A 14929-nucleotide genomic window follows, 5' to 3' on the forward strand; every position below is an offset into this window, starting at 1 on the left:
AGGGAACTTCCTTTTTCGAATCAGCCCACAGCTCTCTGTCGGCTGTACTTGTCTTTGAATCACATTTTCCTAGTAGTTCGCGCAGACTCATCTTTGAGAGCCAGAACATTGTCACCGTAGAGATGATAGCTAGGGAGGCGATAGGTTCTGCACTGTAGATGTTGAAAGAGCTTTTGGGGTTGAATGCAGCCCCTGTGGCTGGTCTTCCTGGTTTTAGAACAAATGGGATCCCACTGGCATCACTGAGAGGAAAGAAGCAATTCCATTTGCACAGTAGACCTGGCCTTCTGAAGACTTCTCAGGGGCCACCCCTGTACAGTGACAGCTCCAATGGCTGGTATGAGTTGTTCAATGTTCACTGCTAGTGAGAAATGATGCAGAACGTGGAAATAGGCTGAAAGATAACTGCCCTTACAGAGTCCTGCAAGAGTATGGTTTCAACAAGGCAGCCCAAGGGGCTGCTGAGTCTTGGGGCATGTGACTTTGCATGACTGCCTGTGTGCTGTGTACTAGGACCTCATCTTGGAGTTACTCACTTGTAGCCAGGAAGTTGAAATGACTTTTGTCCCATAGAAAAGCTAATTCCAAAGCTTATGCCTGTTTGTCCCTGTAGGACACCAAGCAGTTTTGTATCTAACTTTACAGTTTTATCCAGCATTCTTTGTCCACTAAATATATGTATGTTACTGTGTGTACACTTAAATCCAAGGGCATGTCACAATCAGTTCCGTATCTTCCCTGATCAAGTTTCATTATCCTGCTCCTTAATGAGTTAAACACTGTCAGGAGGGAAGAAAACTTACCGTACCCTTTTTGGTTCTTCTGGCTCATCTAAGAAATCAACGTTGAGACAGACTAACAGGAGATAATCAACTTTAATTTCATACAATGGGAACTCTACATACATGAGAGGGTCAGAGACCCCATGTTTATCAGAGGTTTGGAGACAGGTAAAATGAGGTCTCTGCTGTCTGAGCTGAGGAATGGAATAGGGGCCAGGGGCTTCCAAGGACAAGGGTGTCACCCAAAGGACGATAAGAAGAAGAGCAGATGTTTGGTAATTGGATGTTTGTCCTGCCATGTAGATCGGGCCACATAGATAAAATTCATTTCTGCTAGTGAGTCTTCTCTGGTTTTAAAAAAAATTCAGTTCTTCTAGATAATCAAAGGAGGGCAGTAGTTTCTCTTGAATATGCAGAGTCTCAAAATAATCCTCATGAGAATGTGGCACGTTTGGGGGTGGCTCATTCTGAACCCTTACAACACAGGTGTAACACATGCTCACTGAACATTTATATCACAATTACGTTTGTAACCTTTGGGAACTTACACTTTGACAATGAGGACACTAAGCCCTCAGCAGCCTGTGGGAAAGTTTAAGCAGAGGCTCTAATGGCTTTGAAGGTCACATTGGATGCTAGTGTCGTGGATGTTGTGGTGCACCATCTGGATGGACCTCCCCTTTAGGACCAAGGTGTTTGTCCTTCCAGATGTCTCCTTCCAGATGCTGGAGGTAAGTTGCTGAGGCTTGTTGGTGGAGTTCTTTTCCAAGAATTACCCTTGACGGAAGGAGGCTGCCTCACCAACGTTAAATCCTCTCACTTGGGCAGCCTGAGAGGCTGGATCCTGACTGAATTATTTGGGCCTGTGAAGACCCTTGCCTCAAGGTAGGACAACTCAGAAGGGCTGTCCCAGCTTCAGAGCTCCTTGGGAGGAGCATCTGAGGCCTTTGTTGGAAATGTATTGCAGCCCAAATTCTGGCTCCTCCTTCCTTCACTCCCCCTTCCCACCCACCCACCCCCAGCACTCCCTGAGCCCTTCCTCTGTGCTAACTGGTCTCAGAGACTGTTCCTGGAAGAACCCCACCAGAGCCAGCTAGGCATGGTGCTATTTAAGAAGCAGCTATGAGGTGCCTAACAAATACAGAGTTAAACAAAGCAAATTGATCATGCAAATGAAAATTCTGAGAGCTTAATGACTGGTGTCTGGGTTGTGTCAGGACACCAGACCTGCTTGTGATAGGAAAAGATAGGTGAACTCAGTTTATCAAGGGTTTGGGGGAAAAAGGCTGCCTTGGTGGTCCACGGGTTAAGACTCAGCCCTTCCACTGCAGAGGGGATGGTTTCAATCCCTGGTCGGGGAAGCTAAGATCCTGCATGCCATGAGGTGTGGCCAAAAAAAAAAAAAAAAATGTTTTTAAGTATTTAGGGGAAGAGCTTCAGGGAGAACTATAAAGATATAAATAAGGTGAGTAATGAATTTTTAAACAATTATTTTGCAGTGAAATTAAGTTTTAAACCTAACTTCACCATTACTTTTTGCCTTGCATCAATGTAGGTAGTTCACATCAATAAAAAAATTTTTTTTTCACAATAATTGCTGACTTTTGACACATTGTTTGAAAACCACACATATTGTATTGCTTTCAGAACCAGGGCCAAGCTGCTTCACATATTGCATTACAAAGGAAATGATTTATGGAACCAGAGAGCTGGTAGCAGCTACCAAATCTTGTTTAGGAATTTGTCCTCCATCTCAGTAGGAAAACAGCCATAAAGTCAGTGACTAGAATGAGCAAAAAGAAATCTGAAGCATAAGCCTGTCTAAAATCATTTTCTTCCAAATGTTATAAATCATTTCTGTTTGTACTCTACTGTTGATGATGCCCTTTAAAAAGTAAAGGTAAAGGACAGTGTCCACCAAAAACTGCCTATATCATGGAATGGAAGAAAAAGAGGAGGGATCAGGGCCAGCTAAGCATTCTACATTCAATTTCACTGACAGTGTTAAGGAACGTAACCAAAGCCAGATGGTTAAGGAAAGAGAAAACTTACCTGGTTCTGTCAGTCCTGGGTTATAAGGACCAGAGTAGACTAAAACTGAGAAAAATCTGGGCCAACAGCATTGTCAAGGGATGAGAGAGTGATTTGTCCTACTTCTTCCTAATTACCTTATTCTCACATTAGCATTTAAAAAAGAAAGCTATCCAGAAGGATGGCTGGAGGTACACATCAGGGCAGCTGACAGGTTTGCCCCGAAGCAGTGTTCCTCCAAAAAATGACAATGACGGTTGACACTTGGTCTATGTCAAGAGCCTTGATTCTCTCTCTTTTGAATTTGACTTTTTTTTTTTCTGGTTTAAGAATCAGTTTAAAAACTAGTGTGAATTTTATCAAGCCTCTGTGTTTATCTGCTGGTTTACAGAAAATACAAGCAACAGAGAAGTAGTTCTTGGGCTTGAGCATGGTTTAGAATCCCATGGAGGGCTTGTTGAAACTGTGCTGGGTCCCACCCCTAGAATTTCTGATTCGGGTTTAAAGCAGAAGCCTTAAGATCCAATGCACGGTCCCACTCATGGTCCTTTTCTTTGGATTTGACACCAGTAATGTCTCATATGTGTGTGCTAAGTTGTTTTAGTCGTGTCCGACTCTTTGTGACCCCATGAACCTGATGTAACCCATCAAGTCTCAGATAGAACCAAAGCTGACCTGTGGTGGACTTGAAATATAAGTGAAAAATAAGCGTTTGTTGCTATAGGCCACTGAGATCTGGAGATTGTTATCACAGCATAATTTATTCTCACTAATATAGAACTCTTATATTAAGCATACTTGGCATTCTGCGGTAGATTTGGCTTGCCTGAAAACCAAAGAAAAACAATATAAATGGAAAGGCAAATAACATTTCACTTCTCTTAGGCTGGTTCTATATATGTGTTCTAGTCATAGACACACCAAGAGCTCTGAGACTTTATGCAAAGTACTTCTTTGTCCACACAAGCAGCATTAAGGGCAAGGGCCATCTACTTGTGCTTATTATTAATCAGTAATAAGTCTGAACAAAAATCACTTTGTTCAAAGATGAATCAAAAGAAATATATATATATTAATTTTGTATACTTCATTATATATATACACACATATGTATTTGTGAAGCACACAAAACCTAATCGTGGAAAAGAAAGAGCATACTTATGAAAATGACTCACTACTGTGTGCCAGACATTCTGCTAAATGCTGGTAATAGTAAGCAACAGATTTGGTCTCTGCCAAATTAGGTTTACAGTGAGGTAGGGAACGGAGAAGGAAATGGCAACCCATTCCAGTATTCTTGCCTAGGGAATCCCATGGACAGAGGAGCCTGGTGGGCTGCTGTCCATAGGGTCGCACAGAGTCGGACACGACTGGAGCGACTTAGCATGCATGCATGCACTGGAGAAGGAAATGGCAACCCACTCCAGTATTCTTGCCTGGAGAATCCCAGGGACAGAGGAGCCTGGTGGGCTGCTGTCTATGGGGTTACACAGAGTCAGACACGACTGAAGTGATTTAGCAGTAGCAGTAGCAGTAGGGAACACAGATATTTAAAAGTAATAACAAGTGTCATGCAAACATTCTAACATCAAACCACCACCTTGAAACACTCCAGTTATCTGCATTTTCCATTCCTACACCTATGTTTCCAAGCATTGACCAAAAGAGGAGAGCAACTAGAGAGGTAAGTATGAACCACATAATGCAAGGTCTTATACACTCTGCCAGGAAATTCTCTGCAAAACAGGAAACAAAACTCATGTATGAAGAGAGGAAAATGATCATTGATATGGGGCTTAAAGAGAGTGGTAAGGATTAGGAACAGCTATTATGGAAATGAGAGAGGTAACATAAAAGGATTCCTGAGAGGCACCAAGGAGGTCTCCATATTAATATTATAGTTGTGTGGCTTTTTCCTCCCAAGCAGTGCTTGGAAACCTACGTGTAGGAATGAAAAATGCAGATAACTAGAGTGTTTCAAGTTAGCGATCTAATGTTAGAGTGTATCAAAGAGTGATTCAAGTGTTCTGCTTACAAGGGTGGTTGAAGTCAAAGGCCATGGGCCTGCCAGGGGATGTGAGGGCTCTGTGGATTTTGAAGAACAAGTATATTGGGACTAAGGGAGACACAGGACTTCAAGAATGAGGATTGAGTCCAAATAAATGGGGTTTGTAAACTTAAGGTTTTAGCTACAACACAGTATGAAGTGATGGATATCTAGATTTTATAGAATGGGTACCTGGGAACGGATGGATTAAGTAGAATAGAGGTCAAGTCATCTGGACTGAGGAAGTTAAGGAAGCATGCCTTAGGCATGGGTGTTGGATTCATCAGGTTGATGGCAGTAATTCAGGTGGAGAGGGAAACTTATGCAGGAAGTAGATGATGGTGGCAAAGCAAGATAAAATGTCCACCTGATGGAGTGGACCCTGAAAGAGAAATCTTGCAAGAGGTAAAAAGAACATCAAAGTGTCAAGTGAGAAAGCTTCAAGAGTGAGGACATACTACCTTTGGGGTGCTGGATGGAGTGTGGGAGGAGGGAAATCAAGAGAGCTGGCAAAAATGAGTTAATATTTTTAATTGCATGGTGGAGATAATGGTATCATTAACCTGTTTGGAAGGTCTAGAGGGGAGGTTTTGTTTTTTGGGTAGAAGCTTAATTTAAGGCCATGGGGAATGGTTAGAAATTGAGCAGGCAGGAAAGAGGCCACAGCCATTGCAGGTTCGGGTGGGCTGAAATCCAAGGGACCAAGCTCCTGCTTGTGACTGAGGGGTGAGCTCCTACCCCTGACCTTTAACCTCCAGGATCCGCGAACCATTGCACCCATTGTGGTCCTTCCTTCCCGGAGGGAGAGCGGCAGACGGCGCATGCGCCCTGGACAGAGCTGCAGAGGTGGGAACGGCCGGCAGAGGGCGCAGGAGCTCAGGCCGGAGCCACTCAGGCGGGGCATCCGTCACCGGGAAAGCGTTGAGAGCAGAGGTCGGTGGGAGAGCGCGCTCAGCGCGAGGTACCGGGCAGTGGGCGTGGCCAGGGCGGGGGCGGGGCGAGGCGGTTCCGGAAGGAAGTGGTTCCGGGTCCCGCGGCCCGGCTGAGGTAACCGTGTTGCCGTTTCTGTGGGAGGCGGCGGCCGTGTGAGGGGCGAGGCCCGAGGGGCCGGCGGCGGCGGCGGCGGCGGCGGCGGCTGCGATAGCGGGAACTTCTCGGTCCGGTGAGCGGCCCTGGGGGGCGGGCGAGTCGAGGAGGCTCCGGGCCGAGGGGAGGGCGTGTCCGTCGCCTTAGAGAACGGTTCTTGGGGTAGCGGGTGAGACGGTTGAGGCGGTTGGGAGGACGCGGCGGCCCAGCTTGGGATCCCGGGGGACTGCTCCCTTATCTCTGGACACTAGATCGGTGCCTTATTTTAGACGCGGCGACCCGGGCACCTGCTGCCGGGGCCCTGACCCTCGCCCGTTGTCGGGCAGGCTTCGGCCCCCAGCGGTCATGATCGTCTGTCTTGGGGACGGGCGGGGGGAGGGGGCGGTGCCCAGGGACAGAGCCCTTTTCCCAGAGGCGGCTGCCGACGCGTCGCCGGAGGGACCCTAGCCGAGGAGCCCCCGCTTTGTCCTTCTCGGGAGGCTCTCCTGCCGGGAAGCGGCGTCTTCCTCTGCTAACGTCCAGAGTGAGTAGTGAAGGCTGCTCTTTATCCTGCATTGTAAAGTAAAACTTGTCTTTTTAGAAACATATTGAAAATTGAATCTTCTGTGGTTCTCTGAGGTGTATTTAGGAAACTGGGCCGGCTATTGTCAGGTTTGCCCTGTCCGTAGGTCGGGAGGGAAAGAAATCTGAGAGAAACTTATCCTGTCACATATTTTCCTGCCGAGGTGCTTTTCGAGCTGCCTCTTAGGTGATTGCTTTTCTTTTCTGAAACAAACTAAAAACCACAGGTAGAAATCAAGAAGGTCTCTCAGACTTCTGGCCAGGCAACCTTCTTAACGTTTTCCTGAATTTGAAAATAAAAGATTTTGATGTAGATTCATGATGAGTGCTTTATTTTTCGATGGTGTTTTAGCTAACGGTGTAGAATGCTTTATTTTTTCACGTGGTATTTTTAAAATGGCTACTAAAGTGTTCTTTTGAAAGCCCTGCTCTTTCACACCCTCCCCAGAAGCCTTTAAAACATTTGATTAGAAATATTTATATAGCGAAATATTTAATAATATATTTATATATACAATTTCTAAAATATACAGAACCACGGTGAGGAAGATAACTCTTCTTTCACCGTTCAAATAACCATTGTGAGTGTTTACGCTGGGGATACACTTTCCATCTTTTTTTTTTTTAGAGATGAATATATGAATTATGAAGTAGATTCTCTTTGATAACCAGTTTTTTTGTTTCCTGACTACATAGCATGCCGTTATTTGGCTGCAGTAATTTACTTGGTTATTCCCAGTTTGTCACTACTTAAACACTTGGTTGGAGAAATGTAAAATCTGCACATCCATGATTACTGTTTTAGTGTACATTCCTAAGTGATAGAATTGTTGGTGTTTTTTTTTTAATGTGAATTTCCCTCTGGAAAGGATGTGCTATTTTGCACTCCCACCAACAATCTGTGGATGTCCTTTTCCCCACCCTAACAAAAGGCAACAGTTAAAGGATTTTTATAGGACCCCTTCAGGGCCATTTATGTTCTTCTGCAATCAAGTACAGGTATCCTCCTCTAGAAGTCCTCTTCTTCCCACCCCGCCCCGCCCCGCCCCGCCCACATCCCCCATGCCTCTTATTTGTTGATGACATTCTTCGTGCCCGCCCCCCACGCTGCTTATTGGTTGATGGCAATTCTGTTTCTCATCTTCTAGTCTTCCTTCACTAGTTTCCTAAAGAAGGGTTATCTTGGTGAGGCAAAGGCATTATAAAGTGAACAGATTTGAAGTCAGGACTTCCTCGAATTCCAGTATATCTGATTATCTTGAACATGGACAGTTTGCTCAACTCTGAATTGGAGGTTATAGTGCCTTTACCTTGCATTTCTTGCAGGGTGATTTTAAGGGTCAAATGAAAGTACATTTAAATATACTTTGTCTCGTTGCTAATTTTTACCATATTGTAAAAATGTCAGAGCACATGAGCATATTGATTTTCTAATGTTAATTTCTGAATTCAGAAAGCTGTTCTGTGATACCCTTTGCCCCCACTCTTTCACCTTTAAATTTGAAGTTTTACACAGATGCCCTAGATTATATTGATAATGATATCAGAGTTATGAAATTGAATGAATGAATCTGCTAATGTTGAAGGAGAAAATAATTAAAAGCACTATATATAAAGCTGAGGGGGACAGATAAAAAGCTAAATAAAACACAGTCCTTGAGATCATGATGAATAAAACATAGTCTTTGTGCCCTACAGGCTACAGAATATCCAGGCAGCTAGAGGACATAAAAGCTGCTTTCCAAATTTAGACGGAAATTTTAGATGTGATGCAGGATGTCAACTATTCTCAAGTGTGCTAAAGTCCAATTCTGCTGACCAGGCAGTCACTTCAGAGTCCTCTTTCTGAAGGTAGGAGTTGCAAGGCGGGGAAGTGTTAATGTTGGAATCCCTGGATTCTGATTTTTCGTCTTTCTCTTGGGGCAGGTTGGTTAACTTTTCTGAGGCTTGGTTTCTTCATCTGTGAAATGGAGGTAATTCTGGCTTCCTCAAAGGCTTATGAGGATTAAATGAGATAGTGTTTGCAAAACAACTTAGTGAACTACAAAGTACTGGTACCTTGGTGATCCTTCTTATCCTGTGAAGACTGAGCTTCTGCAGTAAAGAAACTGGGTCTCTTCTGACTTTGTATGATTTGCCCCTAGCAGGTGCTAGCAGTGAGTAATGTTTGCCAAATTAACATAAAATGTGACTGCTGATAAAAATTCAGTCTGGACATTTGAAGAAGGTAATATATAAATGTGAAATATTGAGAGAAATTGACTACATTATTTGGAGTTGATAGTAAGGAATCAAAGGAAACACTGAACTAATTGGACCTAGACAGATTTCTACTATGACTGTCATTCTCCATTATGTCCCCCGTGCCATGCACATAATTTTTCCTTATCAATAATAAACCTGCTCAAATTGCTCCCATTTCAAAACCTCCTGCCTAGACCCCTATCCCTCAACTGCAACCCAGCTTCTCTCCTCCCGTGCCAGACAGACTGTTAGAAAATGTTGTTAATAATTGGCTTTCTCAGCCTCCTTACCTTCCTCAAGCCATGTATTCACACTTTTCATTCCTTTTATTGGGTCTTTATATAGCTTTTGCTATGAAAGTCTCTTTTATTGAAACATCCTTCTATGCTCCAGGGTTCCCACCTTCCTTAGAGGATGTTCGTTCTCAGTCTTGGCTGGTTCATCTCCTCAAAAGGTTAATGTTCCTGTAGGCTTGATCCTTATCCCCATATACCAGCTCTGGAATAATTTATAGAGCATTGAGGCAATCTGATGTTTGAAAGTTTGGTAGAATTCCCCTGTGAAACACTCTGGGCCTGCTGCTTTTTCATGTAATGTTTTCTTAATAACTTTCTCTGTTTATTCTATGGAAACTGGTCTGTTCAAGCTTTTTATGGAAACTGGTCTGTTCAAGCTTTTTAATGTGGTCATTTTAGTAATAATCAGTTTTTCTAGAAAATAATCCATTTCATCAGGGCTTTCAAATTTATTGGATAGAAGGCTATAAAATAATCTCATGATTTAAAATGTTTCTTCTATTTCATTGGTTATTTCCCCTTTGCTCTTTTTTATTTTTTCTAGTCAAGTTATATTATTTTTCCTAGTCAAGTTATATTATTTAGTGGTTTATCCATTTTAATTTTTCCCAAAACTACAGAATTCTGATTTATTACTTAGATCTACTTTTCTCTTCCTCTACTTTTATCTTTATTTCCTTCCTTGTGCTTTCTTTTGGTTTACTTTGCTGCTTTTTAGTTCCTTTTTTTTATCTTGGAAGTAAATGTATTTAATTCTTTCATTTTTATTGATAAATAAGTTTAGTGCAATGAATTTTTCTTTGATGACTACTTTAAATGCATCCCATAGAATCTGATATGTAGAGCTTTTATTGTCATTATTTCTTTAAAGATCTATGTTAGAGTATCCAGGAGTTGTTTAATAAGAGGTTTTAAAATTTCTAGGTGAAATTTGTTTTTTGTTTTTGTTAGTAAACTAGTTTTATTGCGTTATGATCAGAAAGTTTTGTTTGTAATGTTTCTATTATGTGCAGCTAACTGATGTGTTCTTTGTGACCTAATGTATTTTTGGTGAATGTCATGTGGAAACTTCAGAAGAATATTGTCAAATAGTATCAAAATGTAGAGTTTGATAAATATACTTAAGATTTACCCTGTTGATTTTGCTGTTTAGATCTTCTATCTCATTTTTGTCTTAATACCACTAAGCATGTTATATGAAAGTCTCCTATTGTTAGTGTTTCTATGTCTGCTTGCATCTATTGTAGTTTTTGTTTCATGAAGGTGGTTGCAGTGTTACTTGTAAATATGTGTATTTTTATTTGTTCTGTCTTCATCGAGGACTGTGACTTTTAACATTGAAGTGTCTTTCTTTGACATGATGAATGCTTTGGGACTTGAATTCTGCTTTGCCTGATTCCAGGTTTCCCACCCCTGCTCTCTTATTTCAATTTGCCTTGTATAATTTGGCCATCCTTTTATTTTTAACCTTTCACGATTACTTTGTTTTAGATGTGTATTTTATACAAATACGTGTTTTGCGAGCCAGATTGAACCTGTTTATTTTAGTAGGTGAGTTAAGCCCATCACATTTACTATTAGGACTGATATGTTTGGTCTATCATAATATTTTATAATCATGTGTATTTTGTTATACTTGCTATTTCTTTATGCTGTGATGTGTAGTTTTTGCTCTTCTGTATTAAAAAGAGGAAGGTTTTTATTTTTGTCTAATGGTTAACCTTTGTACTTATGCCTTTGCTCCCCATTTGTGTGCTAAGTTGCTTCAGTCGTATTTGACTCTCTGCAACCCCATGGACCGTAGCCCTCCATGCTCCTCTATCCATGGGATTCTCCAGGCAGGAATACTGGAGTAGGTTACCGTGCCCTCCTCCAGGGGATCTTCCCGACCCAGGATTGAACCCACGTCTCTTATGTCTCCTGCATTGGCAAGTGTGTTCTTTACTACTAGCGCCATCTGAGAAACCCACTCCCCTATTTATTTAACCTTTTTTGTGTGTGAGAGAAATATAACTGTGTCCATGGAATCAGAGTAGAATAATAATAGGCAATGCTGAGGTTCTATATCCACTTCCAGCTCCTCATTACTGTGAACTGGTGACAGCACCCAACCACTGTGGCTAGGAGAATAGACTGTGACTTGTTCTCTTGAGGTCTGACTTCTCTGATCTGCTGATTGCCCTCTTGTTCTGTGGGTTCTGAGTTGACCTGGTTCTTTGCTGGCAGTGTGGCGTCTTTGTTACAAAGGCTTTCCTGGTCAGTTTTTTTGCATTTGTAAATGCTGAGTTCACATTTAGTATGGAATCTCTGTCAGTTGTTGTTGTTTTTTTGTAACAGCTTTACCGAGTTATAATTAATATACCACACAATTCACCCATTTAAAAGTCTACAATTCAGTGTTTTTTTAATACATTCACGGAGTTGTGTAACCATCATCAGTCTAGTTTTAAAACATATTCATCACACCAAAAAGAGACCCTGTGCCCATTTCCCCCAGTGCCTCCCCTCCCCCTACCACACCCAGGCAACTGCCAGTCTACTTTCTGTTTCTATGGATTTGCCTATTCTGGACCTTTCATATAAATGAATCTTGTAATATGTGGTCTTTTGTGACTGGCTTCTTTCCCTTAGCATAATGATTTCAAGATTCATCCCTGTCTGACTGTGTGTCAGTACCTCGTTCCTTTTTATGGCCAGATAATATTCCACTGTATGGGGGTACCACATTTTGTTTATGCATTCATCTCTCAATGAACATTTGAGTTGTTTCTGCATTTTGGCTATTGTGAATAATGCTGTTATGAGCATTTGTGTATAAATTTTTATGTGGATGCATGGTTTTATTTATTTTGGGTATATACCTAGGATTAGAATTGCTGGGTCATATGGTAACTACTATGTTTAATTTTTTAAGAAACTGCCAGACTGTTTGCCAAAGTGACTGAATCATTTCATTTATTTCCCCTGGGGCACCTGGTAATTTATTCTTCCCTTCTGAGATAATTTTTGGGCTTCCCTTGTGGCTTAGTTGGTAAAGAATCCACCTACAATGCAGGACACCTGGGTTCCATCCCTGGGTTGGGAAGATCCCGTGGAGAAGGGAACAGCTACCCACTCCAGTATTCTGGCCTGGAGAACTTCATGGACTGTATAGTCCAATTTCACTTCTGAGATAATTCAGCCATTTTCTCCCATTCTTTCCGTTTAGTTCAGTTAATTTTTTTCAGTCATATCACTCTGTTTTTTGATATGTTTCTGTTCTTAGTTTTTAAATTTCTGATTCAAGGTGAGTTTTTAAAATATATATTCCTAAATGCTTTGGGATATATTCTGTTTGGTGTATAAAGTTAGAGTTTGCTTCTGCTTCATGTTTTTTGGAGGACAAATTTTCCTCAGTTGAGAAATTGTCTTTTCCTGCTTCCTTGTAAACATATGGGGGTCGTCAGATAAAAAGTTTTTCAGATCTAATGAGTATGAAATGGTACGCCGTTGTTTTAATTTTATCTTCCTGAGTAGGTAGTGTTGGGTATCTTTTTGTATGTTTATTGGACAGTTATGTTTCCTCTTTGTTGAAAACTCTTAAGGATGGAGTTGCCATTTATTGAGGTGGGGCAAACCCTGAGCAGATTTTGGAAGAAGGTATGGAGTTTGCTCTTGGACATGTTTACAGCGTCCAGCAGTCTGTTGGATGTGGAAGGCTGAAACAGAGAGGATAGGTGAGGGCTGGAGATGTCAACTTGGGGTTGTTAGTATATAGAGAGTATTTAAAGCCATGAGATTGAAGAAAAGTGCAGACTGGGAAGAGAGTGTAGACAATGAAAAGTCAAAGACTGAAGTCACTATTTAGAGGAAGACTGGCTTCACTATTTAAGGATCAGGATGGTGAGATAAGGAAAAACCAGTAAAGGAGACAGAAAGCATTGTTAGAGGTATGAGGAAAACCAGGCAAGTGTAGTATTCTGGAATCCAGGTGCAGAAAATGTTTCTGGGAGGAAGGTATGATTAACCATCTGGTGCTGCAGGTAGATCCAGGAAAAAGAGGGAAAAGAACCATTGGATTTAGCGTGGATTTTGTTAGTGATCTTGACTGGAGCAGTTTGGTGGAGTGGAAAGGTAGATTGGTGAGGGGACAAGTAGAATGGGAGGAGAAGAATGTGAGAATGATTGTGGTATACAGGCAGCCCTTTGAGGATTTTGTTTGTAAACGGAGAGAGAGGTTGTATAGTGATGGAAGGGACCTAATGGGGAAGGGAAGTGATGCTGTGGAAGGAGAGAACTGCTGGAGCCGGGCCTTTCAGGCAGGTGAGGGGGTGTGTCCAGTTCTGTCCTGGTAGGAATGGCTTTGTTTGGCACCAGCATCCCCTTCAGCATCCTCCTGGGAGTGGATACCCCTGTTGTCCAGTCATCTTTCTAAGTTCAAGGGCACACAGATTCATTCACTGCCCTTAAACAGTTCACTCTGAAGGAACAGTATAAATGAATTTCTCTTTTGTTATTGATACCTCCTTCTCCCCAGGCACAAACCCTGCTGGTGTTTCTTTTTCTTTTTTTTCCTCTCCAGTTCTGTCCTTTGCTAGTCACAAGTGTTTTGTTTAGTCACTAAATTGTGTCCAACTCTTTGCGACCTCTGTCTTTGAGGTTTCCCTGGCAAGAATACTGGAGTACATGGGGGAGGGATGGACTGGGAATTTGGGACCAGCACATGCAAACTATCCTGTACAGAATGGATAAACAAGAAAGTCCTACTGTATAGCACAGGGAACCATATTCAATAACCTGTGATAAACTATACAGGAAAAATGTGAAAAAGAATATATATGTATGTATAACTGAGTCATTTTTCTGTACAGCAGAATTTAAACACAACATTGTAAATCAAGTATACTTCAGGAAAATAATTTTTAAAAAAGATTTCTTCATGTCTTTTCATGACTTGATTTAAAAAAAAATACTAGAGTGGATTGCCATTTCCTTCTCCAGGGGATATTCCCAACCCAGGAATCAAACCCACGTCTCCTGCATTGGCAGGTGGATTCTTTATCTCTGAGCCACTTGGGAAGCTCAGCAGACCATGCAAGGACCTGCTGCCCTACCCAGTTTCATTCAGGGGATTGGCAGTCTTTTTTTGTAAAGGACCAGATTCTTGCCTGGAGAATTCCCATGGACAGAGGAGCCTGGTGGGCTACAGTCCATGGGGTCGCAAAGAGTCAGACACAACTGAGCAGTTAAGCTCAGCAGCAAATAGTAAATATTTTAGACTGTGGGCCACATACAGTCTCTGTTGCATATTCTTCTTCTTTCTAAACAATGCTTTAAAAATGTAAAAACCGTCTTAGCTCTAGAGTTTAAATGAACTCTCTTCTCTTATGCACTAAGTCCCTGAGCCACTACTAATTATTACTAGCTGATGAACCCAAAAAAGCAAATGCAAACAAAGTTACCTTAAAAAAAACCTTTATTGAGATATATTTTACAGGTTTAAAATGTACAGTTCATGATTTTTGATAGTATAGTTAGCAGTATTGTGCAATCATCTCCATAATATCTGGTCTAATCTTACAGCACTTTCATCACCCCAAAGCTTTTTTTTTTTTCTTTTGCAGCTTTGAGGTATAACTTATATGCAGTAAAATTCACTAATTTTAAGTGAATAGTTTGAATTTTAATAAAGCTAATTTTCATATTGGCAGAGGAAAATATTCTAAGTAATACTTCTTTTTGTCACATAACCAGTAAATCTCACTTGTAAACATTTTCTCCCGAGTGACCTATACCTTAACATTTAAGCCAGTAGTTTTTCTTTTTTAATTAATGAATTTAATTGGAGGATAATTTCTTTACAATATTGTGGTGGTTTTTGCCATACATTGACATGAATCAGC

The 14929-nt window shown here is 41.5% G+C and overlaps 1 protein-coding gene across 12 annotated transcripts in view; it reads left to right on the forward strand.

Moving 5' to 3' along the window:
• Window positions 1–5880: 5880 nt before the first annotated feature.
• BCLAF3 (BCLAF1 and THRAP3 family member 3) overlaps window positions 5881–14929 on the forward strand; it is a 52086-nt gene continuing 43037 nt past the window's right edge. For 4 of the 12 annotated variants that reach the window (XR_009734756.1, XR_009734757.1, XM_061407982.1 and 1 more), the window contains exons 1-2: window positions 5889–6022; window positions 8206–8358. The gene's annotated coding sequence lies outside the window, so the exon portion shown is untranslated. The other 8 variants (XM_061407978.1, XM_061407984.1, XM_061407980.1 and 5 more) reach the window with 7 other exon arrangements.

Source organism: Bos javanicus, chromosome X (assembly GCF_032452875.1).
Source record: "Bos javanicus breed banteng chromosome X, ARS-OSU_banteng_1.0, whole genome shotgun sequence".
NCBI lineage: Eukaryota > Metazoa > Chordata > Mammalia > Artiodactyla > Bovidae > Bos > Bos javanicus.